The sequence below is a fragment of the Heterodontus francisci genome, chromosome 38 (assembly GCF_036365525.1).
Source record: "Heterodontus francisci isolate sHetFra1 chromosome 38, sHetFra1.hap1, whole genome shotgun sequence".
Classification (NCBI taxonomy): Eukaryota; Metazoa; Chordata; class Chondrichthyes; order Heterodontiformes; family Heterodontidae; genus Heterodontus; species Heterodontus francisci.
In genome coordinates, this window is record NC_090408.1 from 15023393 (window position 1) to 15047006 (window position 23614).

The following is a 23614-nucleotide window of genomic DNA, read 5'->3' on the forward strand; positions in this document are numbered from 1 at the left end:
CGGCTCCCTCGCTCGACAACTTCCTCCCTGCCTGACAGGTACATACTTATCAAGGACACGCAGTAGCTGCTCCTTGAATAAGCTCCACATTTCGATTGTGCCCATCCCCTGCAGTTTCCTTCCCCATCCTACGCATCCTAAATCTTGCCTAATCGCATCACAATTTCCTTTCCCCCAGCTATAATTCCTGCCCTGCGGTATATACCTGTCCCTGCCCATCGCTAAGGTAAACCTAACCGAATTGTGATCACTATCGCCAAAGTGCTCACCTACATCTAAATCTAACACCTGGCCGGGTTCATTACCCAGTACCAAATCCAATGTGGCATCGCCCCTGGTTGGCCTGTCTACATACTGTGTCAGAAAACCCTCCTGCACACACTGGACAAAAACTGACCCATCTAAAGTACTCGAACTATAGTATTTCCAGTCAATATTTGGAAAGTTAAAGTCCCCCATAACAACTACCCTGTTACTCTCGCTCCTGTCGAGAATCATCTTCGCTATCCTTTCCTCTACATCTCTGGAACTATTCGGAGGTCTTTAGAAAACTCCCAACAGGGTGACCTCTCCTCTCCTGTTTCTAACCTCGGCCCATACTACCTCAGTAGACGAGTCCTCAAATGCAGACCTGGAATAACTCGGGCAGTCTGTGCTGTTGGTTGAGCTCAGAGAAGTAGCAACAAGGGCTGCTAAGATTAGCCTGGGTATTCCTGGGTTCAAGGAAGGATAATTAGCTGGAGTTTGACTGCTGATGGGTATCCAATGACACACTGGAAAGTGAACACAGGATGATGCTCCACTGTTAGGCTGTTGTGGTTGATAACATATGAAAATGTCAGGGCTAATATACAGTAGTCAGCCCATGGGCAGAGTGTACTTGGTACCGTATCAGTTACTTAAGAATTAGATAAGGGGAAATACAATCTTATAAAGATTTATATCTATCCATTTATTCCGTTAACTCACATTCACTTCCTTGAAGAATGGATTATTGATTGGGCACGTTCCTTGCGGTGACAAACAAAACGATAGCTGGACAGGACGCACGTTGGTTAAAAGTAAGCGCGGTAATAGTGGAGCTCAGATTAGTTTTTGAATTTGTTTTTGAAATCTATATTCCTCACATCGTTTCGGGTTCAAGTGTTATTGCTGGTGATCTTGAACGTGTCGCTGCTGTTGCTGATCGGAATATTTTTTGACTTGTTTGGAGATAAGTTGGATTCGAGCTGCACTTTCTCCAGTACATCAGGGTTGGCGGGAGGCAAGAAGAGGACGGATCTGTGCAGTAACACCCACACAACTTCACTACAACTTCAGTATCCACTCCAACACTGGGGGAGCGCACGGTTTGAGGACTCGCCCCGGACCTCGGAGCTCCAATAGCCCAGTGTGCAGTTTGGACGGGTTGGTGCAGTTCTGGAGTAGCTGCAATGTAAAAGAAAAGGTGACAGTGATAGGTGGAGGAAATTTATTGCACTGCACTTTAGATAATTCGGCTGCGAATCTGTAGCCTTAGGAGCTGCTCAGTGAAGCCCCGAAAAATAAATGCATTGGTGGGAAAACGTCCTAACTCAATTGAAAGGTGAGAGTTTAGTGTTTTATTATAAAAATGTTTTTGTTTGCAAGATTTTGGAATCGGTATCTAGAATGCATTGACGCACGACTGGCGGACGATTAACATGAGAATTGATTGTCAAAGCCACATACATCTTGTGTACGTTAAAGAAATTTAAATAGTAAATTAATCGGGCAGTTTCACTAGGCATGAAGAGGCTCGGTGAGGGCGCTGATGCTTTACGAGTAGTTTCCAACCTATCTGATTATTGGTGGACAGTAAAACGTGTTGCGTACAATGTTTACTGTTAAAATGACAAATGTATTGTAAGCTTCTGAATTATCAACGAGATAATTGTTTCTTGTAAAAGACGCGCCTGCCAGTTTTGGTATAATTGTGCACAAACAGCATAGAGGCTGCAACAGCGGTTGTACACAACTGTAGTTAGCTTAAAAACAAAACTTAAAAAAAATAAAAGAAACAAGTTCGTAGATTTTTTTTTTTGGGGGGGGGGGGGGGACGTATTAATACCAGCAGGGATGTTATAAGTTGTAATCTTTTTAAGGATTTCGATAAATTGATTGACACACGCTTCCAAGATTTCCCCATATCAGCATTATTTGGCAATCTCACTCAGAGAATGTTTGGTATGGGAAATTCAGAAAAATGTCTGATATAATAGATGCTGAGTTTAAGGTATGCGGTTGAGGTTTATGTTGGATTTAATGTACAGTTGAATTGGGTGACCTTGATGGTGACTGGCAGATGCCTGAATAGATTATGATAGCATTTTGATAAAAATTAAAAATGATAACCATTTCAGTTTAATTGGAGGTGTTTCTTTGATCTGATAATGTTGCAGGCCCTCTTTTGGCACTAGTCCCTTACTTTGACTGGTCCAAGTTGGCAGCAGCAGGTTATACTGCTGGCTGCACATTGGGGCGGCGCAGTGGCGTAGTGGTTAGCACCGCAGCCTCACAGCTCCAGGGACCCGGGTTCGATTCTGGGTACTGCCTGTGCGGAGTTTGCAAGTTCTCCCTGTGACCGCGTGGGTTTTCGCCGGGTGCTCCAGTTTCCTCCCACAGCTAAAGACTTGCAGGTTAATAGATTGGCCATTATAAATTGCCCCTAGTGTAGGTAGGTGGTAGGGAATATGGGATTGTTGCAGGGTTAGTATAAATGGGTGGTTGTTGGTCGGCACAGACTCGAAGGGCCTGTTTCAGTGCTGTATCTCTAAATAAATAAAATAAAAATAAAATATTTTTTAATGCAGAGGAGTTTTCAACATGTACTTGAATGCATACGCCGAGCTCCCCTCACTGGTGTAGGGTTTTTTGAAAGAGTTGATATTTATTTAGTACTTTGGGATTTTCTCAGGTCACGAAAGGCACTTCACAGCCAATGAGCTTTTTCTTTGAAGTGTGGTCACTTTCAATGTAGGGTTTAAGGTCACATGCAAAAGACAACACCTCTAACAGTGCAACCCTTCCTCAGTACTGCACTGAAGTACCCGCCTTGATATTGTGCTCAAGACTCCGGAGTGGGGTTGGACCCAGGGCTTTCTGACTTAAAGGTTCTGAGTGCTCTTCTTTGGCCTCCTTGTCTCAAGAGACAATGGGTAAGCGCCTGGAGGTGGTCTGTGGTTTGTGAGGCAGTGCCTGGAGTGGCTATAAAGGCCAATTCTAGAGTGACAGACTCTTCCACAGGTGCTGCAGATAAAATTGGTTGTCGGGGCTGATACACAGTTGGTTCTCTCCTTGCGCTTTTGTCTTTTTTCCTGCCAACTGCTAAGTCTCTTTGACTCGCCACGCTTTAGCCCCGCCTTTATGATTGCCCGCCAGCTCTGGCGATCGCTGGCAAGTGACTCCCACGACTTGTGATCAATGTCACAGGACTTCATGTCACGTTTGCAGACGTCTTTAAAGCGGAGACATGGACGGCCGGTGGGTCTGGTACCAGTGACGAGCTTGCTGTACAATGTGTCCTTGGGGATCCTACCATCTTCCATGCGGCTCACATGGCCAAGCCATCTCAAGTGCCGCTGGATTAGTAGGGTGTATATGCTGGGGATGTTGGCCGCCTCGAGGACTTCTGTGTTGGAGATACGGTCCTGCCACCTGATGCCAAGGATTCTTCGCAGGCAGCGAAGATGGAATGAATTAAGATGTCACTCTTGGCTGACGTACGTTGTCCAGGCCTCGCTGCCGTAGAGCAAGGTACTGAGGACACAGGTTTGATACACTTGGACTTTTGTGTTCTGTGTCAGTGCGCCATTTTCGCACACTCTCTTGGCCAGTCTGGACATAGCAGAGGAAGCCTTTCCCATGCGCTTGTTGAATTCTGCATCGAGAGACAGGTTACTGGTGATAGTTGAGCCTAGGTCGGTGAACTCATGAACCACTTCCAGAGTGTGGTCGCCGATATTGATAGATGGGGCATTTCTGACTTCCTGTCCCATGATGTTCGTTTTCTTGAGGCTGATGGTTAGGCCAGATTCATTGTAGGCAGCCGTAATCCTGTCGATGAGTCTCTGCAGACATTTTTCAGTGTGAGATATTAATGCAGCATCGTCAGCAAAGAGGAGTTCCCTGATGAGGACTTTCCGTATTTTGGTCTTCGCTCTTAGATGGGCAAGGTTGAACAACCTGCCACCTGATCTTGTGTGGAGGAAAATTCCTTCTTCTGAAGACTTGAACGCATGTGAAAGCAGCAGGGAGAAGAAAATCCCAAATAGTGTAGGTGCGAGACCACAGCCCTGTTTCACGCCACTCAGGATAGGAAAGGGGTCTGATGAGGCACCGCTGTGCTGAATTGTGCCTTTCATATTGTCATGGAATGAGGTGATGATACTTAGTAGCTTTGGTGGGCATCCAATCTTTTCCAGTAGTCTGAAGAGACCACGTCTGCTGACGAGGTCAAAGGCTTTGGTGAGATCAATGAAAGCAACGCAGAGGGGCATCTGTTGTTCACGGAATTTCTCCTGTAGCTGGCAAAGGGAGAACAGCATGTCAATGGTGGATCTCTTTGCTCGAAAGCCACACTGTGCCTCAGGGTAGACACGCTCAGCCAGCTTCTGGAGCCTGTTTAAAGAGACTCGAGCGAAGACTTTCCCCACTATGCTGAGCAGGGAGATTCCACGGTAGATGTTGCAGTCACCACGGTCACCCTCGTTCTTCTCGAGGGTGATGATATTGGCATCGTGTATGTCCTGTGGTACTGCTCCCTCGTCCCAGCACAGGCAAAGCAGTTCGTACAGTGCTGAAAGTATAGCAGGCTTGGCACTCTTGATTATTTCAGAGGTAATGCCATCCTTCCCAGGGGAATTTCCACTGGCCAGAGAATCAATGGCATCACTGAGTTCTCATTTTGTTGGCTGTACGTCCAGCTCATCCATGACTGGCAGAGACTGGGCTACATTGAGGGCGGTCTCAGTGACAGCATTTTTTCTGGAGTACAGTTCTAGGTAGTGTTCCACCCAGTGGTCCATTTGCTTGCGTTGGTCAGTGATTGTGTCCCCTGATGTAGATTTGAGGGGGGCAATCTTCTTGATGGTTGGCCCAATATCTCTCTTCATGCCATCATACATTCCTCTGATATTTTCGGTGTCAGAGGCCAGCTGAATATGACTGCATAGGTGTTGCCAGTAGTCATTTGCGCAGCGCCTGGCTGTTCTTTGTGCAACGCTTCTGGCTGCTTTAAGTGCTACGGTTGTTAACTCTGAGTGCTGTCATTGAGCTAACACTGACAGCTTTAATAATTTTAAGAAAGGAATCTTATCAGCTGTTTATTGATAAAATGTATAGCCTGCTTAGCAATTTTCAAATGTTGGCTTTGCATTGTTTTGGAGTCATATTGCAATTTGATGTGACAAATACCTTTTAGAGGTAACCTTTCAGTGCTTGTCCAAATTTGGATTATACCGTGATCAGTGACAGATTAGAATTAATGTATCAATATATTCCATTGCGTTGCTGAAATTGCAGATTAGCTGCCCAATTTCTTTAGTTTGTCAGTTTGTCAATTTTCACACTTGAACAAGGGAAGGTGTAATTCCATGATCTGTGCCAATTACAGGATCTTGTGCTCCCAGTGAGTATGGGTTGGAGGCAGGAGGCAGGAGGCAATGTAGTTGTGACTCTCTTGACTCTTGGCTTCTCCTGCTGGGAGTCTATGGTGGCAAATTGTCCTTAAAATTATCATATACACATTTAAAAGTAGCAAAAGAGCACCAATTAGGAATAAATAGCCAGCAGAAACTGAGCAACTAAATCCCTCAATTTACTTTTCCAAAGCTGTAAACTAATAAATGTCATAAAACCGATTGATCAAATGAACATTGTCATGCAGAGAGTGGTTAGAATGTGGAACTCACTACAACAACGAGTAATTGAGGCGAACAGCATAGATTCATTTAAGGGGAAGTTAGATAAACACAGGAGGGAGAAAGGGCTAGAAGGTTATGCTGACAAGGTTTGATGAACAGGGGTGGGAGGAGACTCACGTGGAGCATAAATGCTAGCACAGACCAGTTGGGCTAAATGGCCTGTTTCTGTGGTTACATTCTATGTGAATTGTTTTTGTAATTTTCTCACGTTTTGGCTGTGATTTTCCCTTTTTTGCTCATCACATTATCCAACTGGAAGTAACATCGGTGAGATTAAAATTTAGGTGGATTAAAATATCATGACTTGCCTATAAAATTCTTCTTTTAACATGAGAAATTCCTGCAAGACATTTTCCCATGTAGGCCTGTGGTGCTGTCTGGAACCAGAGCTTGAATTGGAAAATTCACCTGGGCTCTGGGTTCCAGGGATTTCCAGTAACCAGAAAGATTCGGTGTATGTGAGAGGAATCATGGAAATTGTTGACTTTAATCCTGCTGCTGTGGAATGTACCATCTGGCAACCAGGTTGAAAAGACATAGAGAGTTCTACATTCTATTGGTAGGTTTGTGTGTATGTGTGTGTGTGAGAGAGAGAGAGGTAATCCTGGGCCTTTGAACTATGTTACCAAGGAATGCACTGTGATAACCAAACAAAATATTCACAAATAACAAATTCAAGGTGCATGTGGCTCAGTTTGGTCGCATTCTTTCCTCTGCGACCAGAAGGTTGTGGGTTCAAGCCTCATTCAAGTCCAGGGCTTGAGTACAAAGTGCAAAAGTTAAGGTTGATAGTAGTACTGAGAGAGTGCTACTTTCAGAGGGGGTGCTGTCTTTCCAATGAAATGTTAAACCGAGGCCCCATCTTCTCAGGTGGACGCAATAGTTCCCGTGGCACTATTTTGAAGAAGAGCAGGGGTGTCCTGACCAATAATTATCCATCAATCAGTGTCACTAAAACAGATTACCTGGTCATTATCACATTGCTGTTTGTGAGAGCTCTCTGTGTGCAAATTGGCTGCTGCATTTCTGACATTACAACAGAGATTACACTTCAAACAAAAGAGCGTGGTTGGCTATAAAGTGCTTTGGGAGTCTTGTGCTCCTGAAAAGCACTACATAAATGCAATTTGTTTTTAGTATTTTATATCATTTAAGCTATTAAATAAAAAGTCTGAGGTATTGGTGTTGGCTGGGATGCAGTTACTTTCTGCTCACAGGAAGCTGATTTTTGCCACAGGACAAGAGCAGGCTGTTTGAGCTGCTTCCTGCATCAGATGTAGTGACTCAGGTCAGTCATTAAGGCTGAGACCATGATTAATTGGTGAACTCTTCAGATAGTGGTCATTGGAGGCTTAACAATGGGGCAGAACCCCTTGGGCAATGCAACACCAATGCTAGCCCAACAATCGCTTCATATAGAGTTGTAAATCCAGTGTGGAAGTAGGCTGCTTTCGCTGACAACACAACCACCAGGTGGCACACTTACTGGCACATGCGCAAATGCAGCCTCATCCACTGAAATGTCACTGTCTGCAACGTCTCAGGCAGCTGCCAGTAATAAAGATGGCGCTGCTCAATTTGTCACAAAAAACAAATGAAACCCCCTCAATGGCTGCGATCGCCACCTCCATTCCACACCCAACAGTATCCCAATCCCTCTTGCCATCACGCTTCTCTTTACGGCTCTGTCCCATGCCTGTCTACTTGCCACTCACTCCCCGCTTCACCGCTGCCTTCCCTCAGCCACTTGCTCCCGTCCTCGCTGCTTCCCCCCCTCTCGGCCAGTCACTCCTGCATCACCTCGTCAGCCCTTGGCACCTCGCTTGCCTCCCTGCCGCTTCGGTGGCTCGTTTCTCGCTCCACCCCAGCCAACCCCGCTGCTTCTTTGGGTGCCGTGATGGCGAGCGATCACCCGGCGCTGGGGGGGTGGGTGGCGGGAGTGTGCGCTTGGGTGGAGGGAAGCGGCAATTACAGGAGTGAGTGGCCAAAAGGTGGGAAGCAGCGAGGCCTGGAGTGAGTGGCCGGGGTTTCGGGGTGGGAGGGGGTTGCTGTGGGAAGCGGGGAGCGAACAGCCGAGGGGGGGAAGCGGCGAGGAGCAAGTGGCTGAGGGGGGGGGGGGTACCGGCAATGTCTGGAGTGAGTGGCCAGGAGAAGCTGGGAGTGAGCAGCTGAGGGGGGGAAGCAGCGAGGGCGGGAGCGAGTGGCTGAGGGTGCTAGTGGCGAGGCAGGGAGTGAGCGGTGAGCAGACGGGAGCGGCAAATTGAAAGCGTCGATTGAAGCAGGGATGGCGGTAGGAAGTGGGGTACTATTGCGGGAATGGAGGCGGCAATCGGAGCTATTGAAGGGTGAGGGCATCATTGCATGGTGACATCAGCGTGTGCATGCACACATTCATACTGGCAAGCTGGCAAATGTTCGCACGCACTGATGACGTCCGCAATCACTCTGTGCATGCTCTGTGTTGTCAAGAGTCACTGGTGGAAGTAGTGGAAAGAAAAAGAGAGAAAAAATACCTTAAATTATGTAAATATGTGTCACAGAATCAGAGAATTGTTGCAATGTGGAAGGAGGCCATTCAATCCATCATGTCTGCACCAGCTCTCTGAAAGAGCAATTCACTTCATGCCATTCCCCCTCCTTCTCCCTGTAACCCTGCACATTCTTCCTTTTCATATAAAAGTCTAATTCCTTTTTGAATGCTTCACTTGAACCTGCCTCCACAGTCAGGCAGTGCACTCCAAACCTTTGCTTCCAATTTCCACCCTTCTCTCACCTTTACATGGTCCATCTCTGACACTTCCCTTCCCTTCCTCGACTTCTCTGTCTCCATCTCTGGGGATAGGTTGTCTACCAATATCCATTATAAGCCCACTGACTCCCACAGCTACCTCGACTACACTTCTTCACACACTACCTCCTGTAAGGACTCCATTCCATTCTCCCAGTTTCTCCGTCTCCGACGCATCTGCTCTGATGATGCTACCTTCCATGACGGTGCTTCTGATATGACCTCCTTTTTCCTCAACCGAGGATTTCCCCCCACTGTGGTTGACAGGGACCTCAACCGTGTCCGACCCATTCCCCGCACCTCTACCCTCACCCCTTCCCCTCCCTCCCAGAACCGTGACAGGGTTCCCCTTGTCCTCACTTTTCATCCCACCAGCCTCCATATCCAAAGGATCATCCTCCGCCATTTTCGCCACCTCCAGCGTGATGCCACTACCAGTCGCATCTTCCCCTCCCTTCCCCTGTCAGCATTCCGAAGGGATCGTTCCCTCCGCGACACCCTGGTCCACTCCTCCATTACCCCCACCACCTCGTCCCCGTCCCAGGGCACCTTCCCTTGCAATCGCAGGAGGTGTAATACCTGCCCATTTACCTCCTCTCTCCTCACTATCCCAGGCCGCAAACACTCCTTTCAGGTGAAGCAGCGATTTACTTGTACTTCTTTCAATGTAGTATACTGTATTCGCTGCTCACAGTGTGGTCTCCTCTACATTGGGGAGACCAAGCGCAGACTGGGTGACCGCTTTGCGGAACATCTCCGCTCAGTCCGCAAGCAGGACCCTGAGCTTCCGGTTGCTTGCCATTTCAACACTCCCCCCTGCTCTCATGCTCACATCTCTGTCCTGGGATTGCTGCAGTGTTCCAGTGAACATCAACGCAAGCTCGAGGAACAGCATCTCATCGACCGATTAGGCACACTACAGCCTGCCGGACTGAACATTGAGTTCAATAATTTCAGAGCATGACAGCCCCCCACTTTACTTTCATTTTTAGTCATTTTTAGTTATTTTTTCTTCCTTTTTTTTTACATTCTTTTTTACATTTTTTACAATCTTTTATTGCATTTATTTCATTTCATCTTAGTTTGTTCAGTTTGCTTACCCACTGTTTTTTTCAGGTTGTTTTTCTTCAGGTTTGCACTTGCTGATGTTCAATATTCAGTATATTCACACCTAATCTGTACTAATGCTTTGTCTTTCAACACACCATTAACATATTGTTTGCCTTTGCTCCGTGACTTTTTGGTCAGCTATGTGGCCTGGTCCAATCTGCACCTTCTCCTTTGTTATCTCTTGCCCAACCCCCACCTCACTTGTTTATAATCTGTGACTTTTCTAATATTTGTCAGTTCCGAAGAAGGGTCACTGACCCGAAACGTTAACTCTGCTTCTCTTTCCACAGATGCTGCCAGACCTACTGAGTGAATCCAGCATTTCTTGTTTTCATTCCAAACCTTAACCACTCACTGTGTGAAAAAGTTGTTCTTCATGTCGCTTTTGCTTCTCTTATCAATCATTTTAAAACTGTGCCCTCTCGTTCTCGGTCCTTTCACAAGTGCGAAATTTCCCCCGATCTACTATGTCCAGATTTCCCATGATTTTGAATACCTCTATCAAATCACCTTTCAGCCTTCTCTTCTCCAAGGAAAACGGTCCTAATTTCTCCAATCTTACTTTAGATGGGTCTGTTTTTGTCCAGTGTGTGCAGGAGGGTTTTCTGACACAGTATGTGGACAGGCCAACCAGGGGCGATGCCACATTGGATTTGGTACTGGGTAATGAACCTGGCCAGGTGTTCGATTTAGATGTAGGTGAGCACTTTGGCGATAGTGATCACAATTCGGTTAGGTTTACCTTAGCGATGGGCAGGAACAGGTATATACCGCAGGGCAAGAATTATAGCTGGGGGAAAGGAAATTATGACGCGATTAGGCAAGATTTAGGATGTGTAGGATAGGGAAGGAAACTGCAGGGGATGGGCACAAACGAAATGTGGAGCTTATTCAAGGAGCAGCTAATGCGTGTCCTTGATAAGTATGTACCTGTCAGGCAGGGAGGAAGTTGTCGAGCGAGGGAGCCGTGGTTTACTCAAGAAGTTGAAGCGCTTGTCAAGAAGAAGAGGGCGGCTTATGTTAGGATGAGACGTGAAGGCTCAGTTAGGGCGCTTGAGAGTTACAAGCTAGCCAGGAAGGATATAAAGGGAGGGCTAAGAAGAGCGAGGAGAGGACACGAGAAGTCATTGGCGGATAGGATCAAAGAAAACCTAAGGCTTTCTATAGGTATATCAGGAATAAAAGAATGATAAGAGTTAGAACAGGGCCAATCAAGGATAGTAGTGGGAAGTTGTGTGCGGAATCAGAGGAGATAGGGGAAGCGTTAAATGAATATTTTTCGACAGTATTTACAGTAGAGAAAGAAAATGTTGCCGAGGAGATTACTGAGATACAGCCTACTAGGCTAGATGGGATTGAGATTCACAAGGAGGAGGTGTTAGCAATTTTGGAAAGAGTGAAAATAGATAAGTCCCCTGGGCCAGATGGGATTTATCCTAGGATTCTCTGGGAAGCCATGGAGGAGATTGCAGAGCCGTTGTTGTTGATCTTTATGTCGTCATTGTCGACAGGAGTAGTGCCGGAGGACTGGAGGTTAGCAAATGTTGTCCCCTTGTTCAAGAAGGGGAGGAGAGACAGCCCTGGTAATTATAGACCTGTGAGCCTTACTTCGGTTGTGGGTAAAATGTTGGAAAAGGTTATAAGAGATAGGATTTATAATCATCTTGAAAAGAATAAATTCATTAGCGATAGTCAGCACGGTTTTGTGAAGGGTAGGTCGTGCCTCACAAACCTTATTGAGTTTTTTGAGAAGGTGACCAAACAGGTGGATGAGGGTAAAGCCGTGGATGTGGTGTATATGGATTTCAGTAAGGCATTTGATAAGGTTCCCCATGGTAGGCTATTGCAGAAAATACGGAAGTATGGGATTGAAGGTGATTTAGTGCTTTGGATCAGAAATTGGCTAGCTGAAAGAAGACAGAGGGTGGTTTTTGATGGCAAATGTTCATCCTGGAGTTTAGTTACTAGTGGTGTACCGCAAGGATCTGTTTTGGGGCCACTGCTGTTTGTCATTTTTATAAATGACCTGGATGAGGGTGTAGAAGGGTAGGTTAGTAAATTTGCGGATGACATGAAGGTCGGTGGAGTTGTGGATAGTGCCGAAGGATGTTGTAGGTTACAGAGGGACATAGATAGGCTGCAGAGCTGGGCTGAGAGATGGCAAATGGGGTTTAATGTGGAAAAGTGTGAGGTGATTCACTTTGGAAGGAGTAACAGGAATGCAGAGTACTGGGCTAATGGGAAGATTCTTGGTAGTGTAGATGAGCAGAGAGATCTTGGTGCCCAGGTACATAAATCCCTGAATGTTGCCACCCAGGATAATAGGGCTGTTAAGAAGGCACATGGTGTGTTAGCTTTTATTAGTAGGGGGATCGAGTTTCGGAGCCACGAGGTCATGCTGCAGCTGTACAAAACTCTGGTGCGGCCGCACCTGGAGTATTGCGTGCAATTCTGGTCACCGCATTATTGGAAGGATGTGGAAGCTTTGGAAAGGGTGCAGAGGAGATTTACTAGGATGTTGCCTGGTATGGAGGGAAGGTCTTATGAGGAAAGGCTGAGGGACTTGAGGTTGTTTTCGTTAGAGAGAAGGAGGAGGAGAGGTGACTTAATAGAGACATATAAGATAATCAGAGGGTTAGATAGGGTGGATAGTGAGAGTCTTTTTCCTTGGATGGTGATGGCAAACACGAGGGGACATAGCTTTAAGTTGAGGGGTGATAGATATAGGACAGATGTCAGAGGTAGTTTCTTTACACAGAGAGTAGTAGGGGCGTGGAACGCCCTGCCTGCAACAGTAGTAGACTCGCCAACTTTAAGGGCATTTAAGTGGTCATTGGATAGACATATGGATGAAAATGGAATAGTTTAGGTCAGATGGTTTCACAGGTCGGCGCAACATCGAGGGCCGAAGGGCCTGTACTGCGCTGTAATGTTCTATGTTCTATGTTCTAAGTTACACACCGACTTCCTCAACCACATCAGGACTGGGGTGACTCAATTCTTTTTTTGTGTGAAATTGTCCCATAATTTTACAATGGTATCAGGGAGGAAAGGTGAGTGTAGTTCTGGTCAAATTTAAATCTTTACAAAATTTTGTTTTAAAGTTACAACTAACACATTTCTGTAACCAAGGTCAACCTCATGATTCACCCCCTATCAAAATTCTAGGACACTTATGGAAAATATTACAACATTTTTTGAATTTTAATAGGTTACAATACTTAGGACAGTCAGTTCCAAGTAGGCATGGTCCCAAAGTGCCCCTAATTCAGTACTGATTTGGTAAGTTCACCCAGAAAGCTCATAGGCAGCTGCCGTGAAAACTGATATGATGGCAGTGTCCCAATGAAGATGTCGCTGAAACATATGGGTTGGGCTGAGTAAAACAAGCTTTACTCTGCAGCTGACCATGGCATCCTTGAAGTTGACAATGGTTGCACCAAGTCGAAAGTATTCCATTCCTTAGCAATAACTTGTATAAAAACAAAATACTGCAGATGCTGGAAATCTGAAATAAAAACAAGGAATGCTGGAAATACTCAGCAGATCGGGCAGCATCTGTGGAGAGAGAAGCAGAGTTAACGTTTCAGGTCAGTGACCCTTCATCAGAATCTCTTGTTTTTATTACGCTAGCAATAACTTTTGATTTGCCTAAAAAATTAATAACATTTATGCATTCATAGTACAAACTATTGGCAGTTCAGTCCTTCAAATAATTTTCTTGGCCTGGTTTCTCCAGCCTCATTATCACAATCTGAAAGAGCAACAAAAAAAAAAATCACATAAGTATGTGCTTTTAATGAAAAACTGTATATTTATTTGATGAACTTATTTTAAAATGGAGTTACAAAAGCAAAATAATGCAGCTGCTGGAAATCTGAAATAAAATCAGAAAATGCTGGAAATGCTCAGCAGATCCAGCAGTATCTGTGAAGCGAGAAACAGAGTTAATGTTTCACGTCAATGACCTTTCATCAGTCATCAACCTGAAATGTTAACCCTGGATCTCTCTCCACAGATGCTGCCAGACCTGCTGAATATTTCCAGCATTTTCTATTTTTATTTAAAATGGAGTTGTTAGTCTAAAGTTCAGTTAAAAGAGACGAGCAAAACTTTTAATTTGAAAATAATGCCAAAATAAAAAAGTTCATAATAGCTGTTAAGATTAGCGAAATCTTTTGCAGAGGCCAAGCAAGATAATCTTGGTCTTTCTACTTGGGAAAGTTACATTTTGTCACTGAAAGGCAAACCATACACTGCTCCTATTATTTACGAAATGCTTTGGGTGATTGATAGAGATCACATTGTTGCTAGCAGAATAGCAATGAATTACACCACCATCACACACTTTTCAATCCCATGCACAAAGCCAAAAACCATTGGACAAAACATGTTTTACAAAAATATTAATGTCAGAAAACAAATTGCTAAAATAAATCAATGTTCAATATAAATAATTTCAGCTTTTAACTATCATTCCTATTTTCTTAATAGCATGGGATGCTGGGAATGAACAGTGTATCCATTATCATCTGGGCAGGAGAAAATAGGTGTAAACTTGTGTCAGATTCCATTTCTGGCTAGTGGTCCACAATGTTAAGCAGTTTATTCTTTTGGGGGGGGGGGGGGGCGGGTGTGATGACCTGTTGCTTGGACCAACTATTTTTCTGTTTTTATTTCATATTTTCAGCACTTGCAGATCTTTTCATTTACTGTTTGCACATCTTTTGGTTCATTACTTTACCGAAATGTTTTCCAGACTTCCTCCACCTGTTACTAATGTTTTCCAGGTTTTCAATGAAAACAATTTAACCCATTAATCGTTCTTCACACAACCTCTTAATATGCACAAAAAATAGGCAAGTTCTATATGCAATCAATGAATTAATCCTTCTTGTTTACTGATTTGTTCTGTTTGCATTTTCTGGGTCTGAAGATTTACAAAGTGATGTTCTTAGCTTTGTTGCTTCACTGGCGATTAAATCCTACATTAGAACACCATCATAATCTATTTTCAGTGGGTGCAAGAACAGAAGGACCTGGGGGTGTATAGTCACAAATATTTCAAGGTGGCAGGACAAGTTGATAAGGTGGTTAGGAACGCTTATGGGATATTTGGCTTTGTAAATAGGAACACTGAACACAAAAGCAAGGAAATTATGTTAAACCTTTACAAATCTTTGGTTAGGCCTCAGCTGGAGTATTGTGTACAATTCTGGGCACCACAATTTAGGAAGAATGTCAGGACCTAGAGAGGGGACAGAGGAGATTTACTAGGATGATACCAGGGATGGGGGAGTTCAGTTACATGGAGAGATTGGAGAAGCTTAGATTGTTCTCTTTGGAGCAGAGAAGGTTAAGGGAGACCTAATAGAGGTATTCAAAATTATGAAGGGTTTTGCTAGAGCAAGTAGGGAGAAACTATTTCTTCTGGCAAGTGGGTTGGTAACCAGAGGTCATAAATTTTTTTTAAAATGGCAAACAACTAGAAGGGTTTTGTGAAAGGTAGGTCATGCCTCACAAACCTTATTGAGTTTTTCGAGAAGGTGACCAAACAGGTGGATGAGGGTGAAGCCGTGGATGTGGTGTATGTGGATTTCAGTAAGGCGTTTGATAAGGTTCCCCACGGTAGGCTATTGCAGAAATTACGGAAGTATGGGGTTGAAGGTGATTTAGAGCTTTGGATCAGAAATTGGCTAGCTGAAAGAAGGCAGAGGGTGGTGGTTGATGGCAAATGTTCATCCTGGAGTTTAGTTACTAGTGGTGTACCGCAGGGTTCTGTTTTGGGGCCACTGCTGTTTGTCATTTTTATAAATGACCTGGATGAGGGTGTAGAAGGGTGGGTTAGTAAATTTGCGGATGACATTAAGGTCGGTGGAGTTGTGGATAGTGTCGAAGGATGTTGTAGGGTACAGAGGGACATAGATAGGCTGCAGAGCTGGGCTGAGAGATGGCAAATGGAGTTTAATGCGGAGAAGTGTGAGGTGATTCACTTTGGAAGGAGTAACAGCAATGCAGAGTACTGGGCTAATGGGAAGATTCTTGGTAGTGTAGATGAGCAGAGAGATCTTGGTGTCCAGGTACATAAGTCCCTGAAAGTTGCTACCCAGGTTAATAGGGCTGTTAAGAAGGCATATGGTGTGTTAGCTTTTATTAGTAGGGGGATCGAGTTTCGGAGCCACGAGGTCATGATGCAGCTGTACAAAACTCTGGTGAGGCCGCACCTTGAGTATTGCGTGCAGTTCTGGTCACCGCATTATAGGAAGGATGTGGAAGCTTTGGAAAGGGTGCAGAGGAGATTTACTAGGATGTTGCCTGGTATGGAGGGAAGGTGTTACGAGGAAAGGCTGAGGGACTTGGGGTTGTTTTCGTTAGAGAGAAGGAGGAGGAGAGGTGACTTAATAGAGACATACAAGATAATCAGAGGGTTAGATAGGGTGGATAGTGAGAGTCTTTTTCCTCGGATGATGATGGCAAACACGAGGGGACATAGCTTTAAGTTGAGGGGTGATAGATATAGGACAGATGTCAGAGGTAGTTTCTTTACGCAGAGAGTAGTAGGGGCGTGGAACGCCCTGCCTGCAACAGTAGTGGACTCGCCAACTTTAAGGGCATTTAAGTGGTCATTGGATAGACATATGGATGAAAATGGAATAGTGTAAGTCAGATGGTCGGCGCAACATCGAGGGCCGAAGGGCCTGTACTGCGCTGTAATGTTCTAATTCTAATTCTATCTTCATAACTGAAATTCCTCATCCCTGGAACTATTCTTGTCAATCTTTTCTGTACTTTCTCCAGTGCCCTCACATCTTTCCTAAAGTGCAGCACCCAAAAGTGGATGCAATACTCCAACTGAGGCCAAACTAGTGTCTTGTATAAGTTCAACATAATTTCCTTTCTCTTGTACTCTATGCCCCTATAAATAAAGCCCAGGATACTGACTGCTTTATTAACGGCTCTCTCAAGCTGTCCTACCACCGTCAATGACTTATGAACATATATACCCAGGTCCCTCTGCTCCTGCAACGCCTTTAGAATTGTACACTTTATTTTATATTGTCTCTCCATGTTCTTCCTACCAAAATAAATCACTTCACATTTCTCCGCACTGAACTTCATCTGCCACCTGTCCGCGCATTCCACCAACTGATCTATGTCCTTTTGACGTTCTACACTATTTTCCTCACAGTTCACAATGCTTCCAAGTTTTGTATCATGATTAAGCTGCTGTGAGTTTGTGGTAAACATCAGTAACTGCCCTCCATGGGAGATCTATTGCCATTAGGAAGGTTTTATTCAAAAGAACTGACAGCAGAAGCAGTAACAGCAGAAACCCATTGAAATTAATATGTGTTGGACTTCATATGCATCATTTAAAACTACAAGTTTCAGCTACTCCTTTGTTAAATGTTAAAAATTAGGACTTTATTGAAGTGGCACGGAGATGAACTTAAGTTGTAACGTAGTTTTTCAATTCCCTTCCAACTGTTTTGCCATGGTTGAAATGTGCATGCCTGAGGCAGATGTAATATGGTCAGGGGAATTTTATATTGGCATCTGTTATGATTCTGACATCACAGTGATAGCCACCTTATTTAAATTTCCAGTCTGTGCAATGCTGTTCTGATGTGACACATAATTCCTTTGCAAAATTCAGTAGCAACCTGAGAAAGATAACCGTGAAAGAGAAACATTGCATTCTATACTTGTACAGCTACAGTCTACATTCGGTTCTTTGAAGAACCATTTCTTTGAAAATTAAATGCAATATTAAATATCAGCACATACAACAGATGTAACTTAAAACCAGATTATACTTGATACCGTGCGAACTAGCCCATTTCCCCCGCCCCCTCCAAGGTGTTGATATCCTTGCATCTGCCTTGTTGAGAACTGCAGTACTGTATTACATTTTTGGGTTGAGTTGATTTGTAAGAATACAAACTCTAATTTTACCTTGGCTGAAGTTGCCCCAAATGATGCTAGCACAAGGAGCAAATGTTGAGAAGATTAGACTATCAAACTATTAGGGAGGAGTCATTGTATCAATGTGAAAAATGATATGTTATGCAAACGATTGATAGCTGTTCATATTGTCCATCAAGGAGGAAAGTGAATCTTGTAAAAAATTTCTTTCAAAAAGAGGACTTGGATGAGGTCACCTTTTGGGTCTAATTTTTTTCATACAATGGTTGTGTAACATTACACTGAGAGTCACATCTGAAAAGAATAGCAAAGAGGTGGAATTGAGGTGCTAATTTGAAGGAACAATGACAATGTCAGTTGCCTCAAACATTCAGGGAATTGGTCAGGGCAAGGCATGTTGTGAGGAAAATCAGGAAGATGTTCAAGCTATGGTGTAGAAACTAATAGGATGGTACTTGATCTGTCACTTTTCGCCATGCCGATTACATGGGCTTGGAGGAGAAACATTGGTTGTAAATGGAATGTGAAGTGAGATGAGGATGTAGAAAGATCAGTACGATGTCTGGAAACAGTCTAACTTTATAAGTTAAAAGCAAAATACTGCGGATGCTGGAAATCTGAAACAAAAACAAGAAATGCTGGAATCACTCAGCAGGTCTGGCAGCATCTGTGGAAAGAGAAGCAGAGTTAACGTTTCGGGTCAGCGACCCTTCTTCGGAACTGACAAATATTAGAAAAGTCACAAATTATAAACAAGTGAGGTGGGGGTTGGGCAAGAGATAACAAAGGAGAAGGTGCAGATGGGACCAGGCCACATAGCTGACCAAAAGGTCACGGAGCAAAGGCAAACAATATGTTAATGGTGTGTTGAAAGACAAAGCATTAGTACAGATTAGGTGTGAATATACTGAATATTGAACAGCAGCAAGTGCAAACCTGAAGAAAAACAACCTGAAAAAAACAATGGGTAAGCAAACTGAACAAACTAAGATGAAATGAAATAAATGCAAAAAAAGATTGTAAAAAATGTAAAAAGGAATGTAAAAAAAAAGGAAGAAAAAATAACTAAAAATGACTAAAAATTAAAGTAAAGTGGGGGGCTGTCATGCTCTGAAATTATTGAACTCAATGTCCAGTCCGGCAGGCTGTAGTGTGCCTAATCGGTAGATGAGATGCTGTTCCTCGAGCTTGCGTTGATGTTCACTGGAACACTGCAGCAATCCCAGGACAGAGATGTGAGCATGAGAGCAGGGGGGAGTGTTGAAATGGCAAGCAACCGGAAGCTCAGGGTCCTGCTTGCGGACTGAGCGGAGATGTTCCGCAAAGCGGTCACCCAGTCTGCGCTTGGTCTCCCCAATGTAGAGGAGATCACACTGTGAGCAGCGAATACAGTATACTACATTGAAAGAAGTACAAGTAAATCGCTGCTTCACCTGAAAGGAGTGTTTGGGGCCTGGGATAGTGAGGAGAGAGGAGGTAAATGGGCAGGTATTACACCTCCTGCGATTGCAAGGGAAGGTGCCCTGGGACGGGGACGAGGTGGTGGGGGTAATGGAGGAGTGGACCAGGGTGTCGCGGAGGGAACGATCCCTTCGGAATGCTGACAGGGGAAGGGAGGGGAAGATGCGACTGGTAGTGGCATCACGCTGGAGGTGGCGAAAATGGCGGAGGATGATCCTTTGGATATGGAGGCTGGTGGGATGAAAAGTGAGGACAAGGGGAACCCTGTCACGGTTCTGGGAGGGAGGGGAAGGGGTGAGGGTAGAGGTGCGGGGAATGGGTCGGACACGGTTGAGGGCCCTGTCAACCACAGGGGGGGGAAATCCTCGGTTGAGGAAAAAGGAGGTCATATCAGAAGCACCGTCATGGAAGGTAGCATCATCAGAGCAGATGCGTCGGAGACGGAGAAACTGGGAGAATGGAATGGAGTCCTTACAGGAGGTAGTGTGTGAAGAAGTGTAGTCGAGGCAGCTGTGGGAGTCAGTGGGCTTATAATGGATATTGGTAGATAACCTATCCCCAGAGATGGAGACAGAGAAGTCGAGGAAGGGAAGGGAAGTGTCAAGAGATGGACCATGTAAAGGTGAGAGAAGGGTGGAAATTGGAAGCAAAGTTGATAAAGTTTTCTAGTTCGGGGCGGGAGCAGGAAATGGCACCGATACAGTCATCAATGTACCGGAAAAAGAGTTGGGGGAGGGGGCCTGAGTAGGACTGGAACAAAGAATGCTCGACATATCCCACAAAAAGACAGGCATAACTAGGACCCATGCGGGTACCCATAGCGACACCTTTTACTTGAAGGAAATGCATGGAGTTGAAGGAGAGGTTGTTCAATGTGAGAACAAGTTCAGCCAGGCGGAGGAGGGTGTTGGTGGATGGGGACTGGTTGGGCCTCTGTTCCAGGAAGAAGCGGAGAGCCCTCAAACCATCCTGGTGGGGGATGGAGGTGTAGAGCGATTGGACATCCGTAGTGAAGAGGAGGCGGTTGGGACCAGGAAACTGGAAATTGTCAAAATGACGTAGGGCGTCAGAAGAGTCACGGATGTAGGTGGGAAGAGACTGGACCAGCGGAGAAAAGATCCCATCTGGTCCCATCTGCACCTTCTCCTTTGTTATCTCTTGCCCAACCCCCACCTCACTTGTTTATAATCTGTGACTTTTCTAATATTTTTCAGTTCCGAAGAAGGGTCGCTGACCTGAAACGTTAACTCTGCTTCTCTTTCCACAGATGCTGAGTGATTCCAGCATTTCTTAACTTTATAAGTTGTTGCTAGATATTTTGCTGGAACAATGAAAATAGCTCAGATGGAAAATATAAGCCATTATTTTGATCAATATATGTGTGGATTCCACACTCCTAGTGGGACTCTGGATTTTGCTGCAACCCTGCAGTGGCATTTGTCTGCCAGGCATTCCCTTTGAGTGAAATGGGATGCATGGGATTTGTGAGTTTGCTTTGCAGTCAATAATAGATGGATTTATGGTCCTGTGTTGGTTTGGGGCAAAAATGGGATACAATTGAGACTCTGCATCGATAACCGACTCCCAATTAATTTGTATTATCACGTATCTCAACTAGTTTTTATCCTGTCTGGTTTGTGGGAAATACCTGTGTCAAAAGCAAGGTATCAGCACAGAAGAGAAGGTTGTTAGCAAAACACTGTAATGTGTGTGTGAAATCACAAGTGCAACTGCAAAATAAAGCACTGCAGTAGGAGGTGTAAAATTACAAGAAAACAATCTGCATGTTCTGACATTAGAAATAAGAATAACATGCACAACGTACTTTAACCAAAATACTTACAGAAATGTCGTAAAATGGAGGAGGAGGAGGCACCGGGCGTCCTTCCCGACCCACTCCCGCCTCCACTGCCACTCTATGCAGAGCGGCAGCGGTAAAAAACGGTCCGCCTACCCCAGGCCAATCAAGGCCCTTAAGTGACGACTTAACGGCCACTTAAGGGCCTTCGCCCACCTCCATGTGGATTTTACGCGTGGCAAGCAGGCGTCCTGGTGTCGGGAGAAGCTGCCTCACGAAAGCAGGTGGCTTCTGAGCATCCTGGGGTGGCCCTCATTGTCGGGAACCCTGTACCCAATGGAGGGTCACCCCCCACTACCCCACCGCCCCCAAGACCCAACATGCCCCCCTTCCACCCCTCCCCCCACAATCTAGCATCCTTGCCTTGTTGGGGCCCGACCGATTACCCCCGGCGAGGCAACCAAAACTTACCTGCCTTCCTGGCTCCCAGGCATCTTGGCTTCATGCTGGGCTGCAGTTTCAGCAGTGGCCACTGCTTAAGGTGGCGCTGCTGGGACTAAGAGCTGCTAGCCCACTGATTGGCCGGCAGCTCTATTAGGCGGGACTTCTTACCTCAAGAGGGTGGAAGTCCCGCCTCACGCCAGTTGAAGCCTGGGGACCCACAAAATACAGGTCAGATCTCCAGGCGAGGCAGATGTGGGTTCGCTGCTGACTTTTCTGTTGGGGGTTGGCTCCCTAAGGTAAAATTCTGGCCAAAGAAAGATAATTTTTAAAAAATGAATAAGATCTAAAGAAATGAGACTCCACTCTTATAAAAGTTAATTTTCAGTGCCAGAGAGATTGTTCGGCAGTAATTAAGACTTAAGCCATTAAAAATATGCCTACACTGAAATGGACATGCCCTAAGGTTTTCTGGTGAGTTTCATTGGTATATATCTTATAAGTAAAGCAACTTCACACTGTTCCATGTATTTCAATGCCATGTTTCTCAATGGGATACCATTCTCGTACAGATTCTACAGGAGCAAGGAAAATCCAATAGCACCATCCTGATTTCCACGTTTAACTCTACATGTGCAGTTGCTGGAAGTTGCTGTTTGATTTTCACTTTAGTTATGCTGGGCACTGTTAACTTCACCATTATTTCTACAGCTAAATTCAGCCCGTACAGTTGTCCTTTGTATTCCTGCTGATGTATTTTACTTGGACCTTTGTCTCTTGGTTCTATAATATCACATTCCTCACTGGGGTAGTGTTAAGATATAATGTAAAATAACATAATCATTATTGAGATAGTAGAGAATGTTGGAAATGCAAAGTTTTGGAAGTGGGGATATGAAAACCTTTTTTTTTAAATGAATACTCATCGATCTCCCATGGTGGATCAGAGATTACATTGTTGGATGAGGGTGCTGGGACATAGGAGAGGGCAGAATATATTTAGCTTTTGAAAGAATTTATAAAGAGGTGCAAGAAAAATTCTAAGAGGCAAGGAAGTAAGTATTTTTCATCAGCTAAAATTTCCCAGAAAGCAAAAATTATGAGAGCAAATGTGTCAGAAAATTGCCTGAAGTGATTGATGATCTAGATAGTTTTTGGCAGTGGAACTGAAGCATTTTTGATATTTTATGCATACAGTTAGTGTCAGCAGCAACAATGATGTAAGCATAGTTTATTTTTGAGTGGCCTGATTAATATTAATGAGACACTGACCTATTACATTGTGAATCAGACTTTTCACAAATGTAATTCTCCAAAGAAGACATAACTAGGCATTGCACAGCATGGAATTGGTAGTTTGAAATCAAAGTTTATTTAATAAAGTGTATCATGTAAAGTAAGGGAAGCATCATCAGAGAAGCAACTGACCTCTGAATGAATAATATCATTGAAATAAGCCACCATCCAAAAAATTACTGAGTATGTTATTTGATTCACCGTTAATTAAGTTTAGAGGAAAGTTGCATTTTAAAAGGCTAAGAACTATCTATCCCTTTGAGTTCCTGCACACCCGTTGTCCTCCTTATATCAACTCCAGATGGGCAGGACTACATTACCAGTAATTTGAATTGAAATGGTTCATACAAGGTAAATTCTGTAATGTAATGTGGTTCTTTTATGGAACAGATACATACCCAAAATTTAGGATGCTTGGCACTTCAAAAGGAATTTCATGAATGCTGAAATTGAATAGGAAAATTAAGTCTAGGTTATGCCCCCTAGTTAATCCTTAATTTATATTGTGACTCCCTTAGGACTTGTAAATGTCATGTCAGCATCACCTGTTGCTTTACATTCATAAGGCAATGTTCAAAGCTTAAGATTAGTCAAAAACAGCAGTATGAGGTTGGAGTACGTTCGTGAATAATCACCCTGGTCATATATTGTGCTTTGTTTATAATGGTCACGAAAAGAAACTAGAAGGAGAATGATATTTAAATTAGCCACAGCACTTTTTTCACATCCACCTTGGACAGGATTGCACTGTATAGCCTTTTTGCCCCATTGGAGTTGGCCTAATAGGGGCTGCATGTGTGCAGGAACTCATAAAGGGATAGTTTACAGCCCTTTAAAATTTAATTTTGAAGT

At 44.4% G+C, this 23614-nt stretch overlaps 1 long non-coding RNA gene across 1 annotated transcript in view; it reads left to right on the plus strand.

Annotated features, from left to right (window-relative positions):
- Positions 1 to 1324: 1324 nt before the first annotated feature.
- LOC137352310 (uncharacterized) overlaps positions 1325 to 23614 on the plus strand; it is a 75430-nt gene continuing 53140 nt past the window's right edge. The window contains exon 1 of the long non-coding RNA XR_010969673.1: positions 1325 to 1585. This is a non-coding gene — a long non-coding RNA (uncharacterized lncRNA). The remainder of the gene's footprint in view (positions 1586 to 23614) is intronic.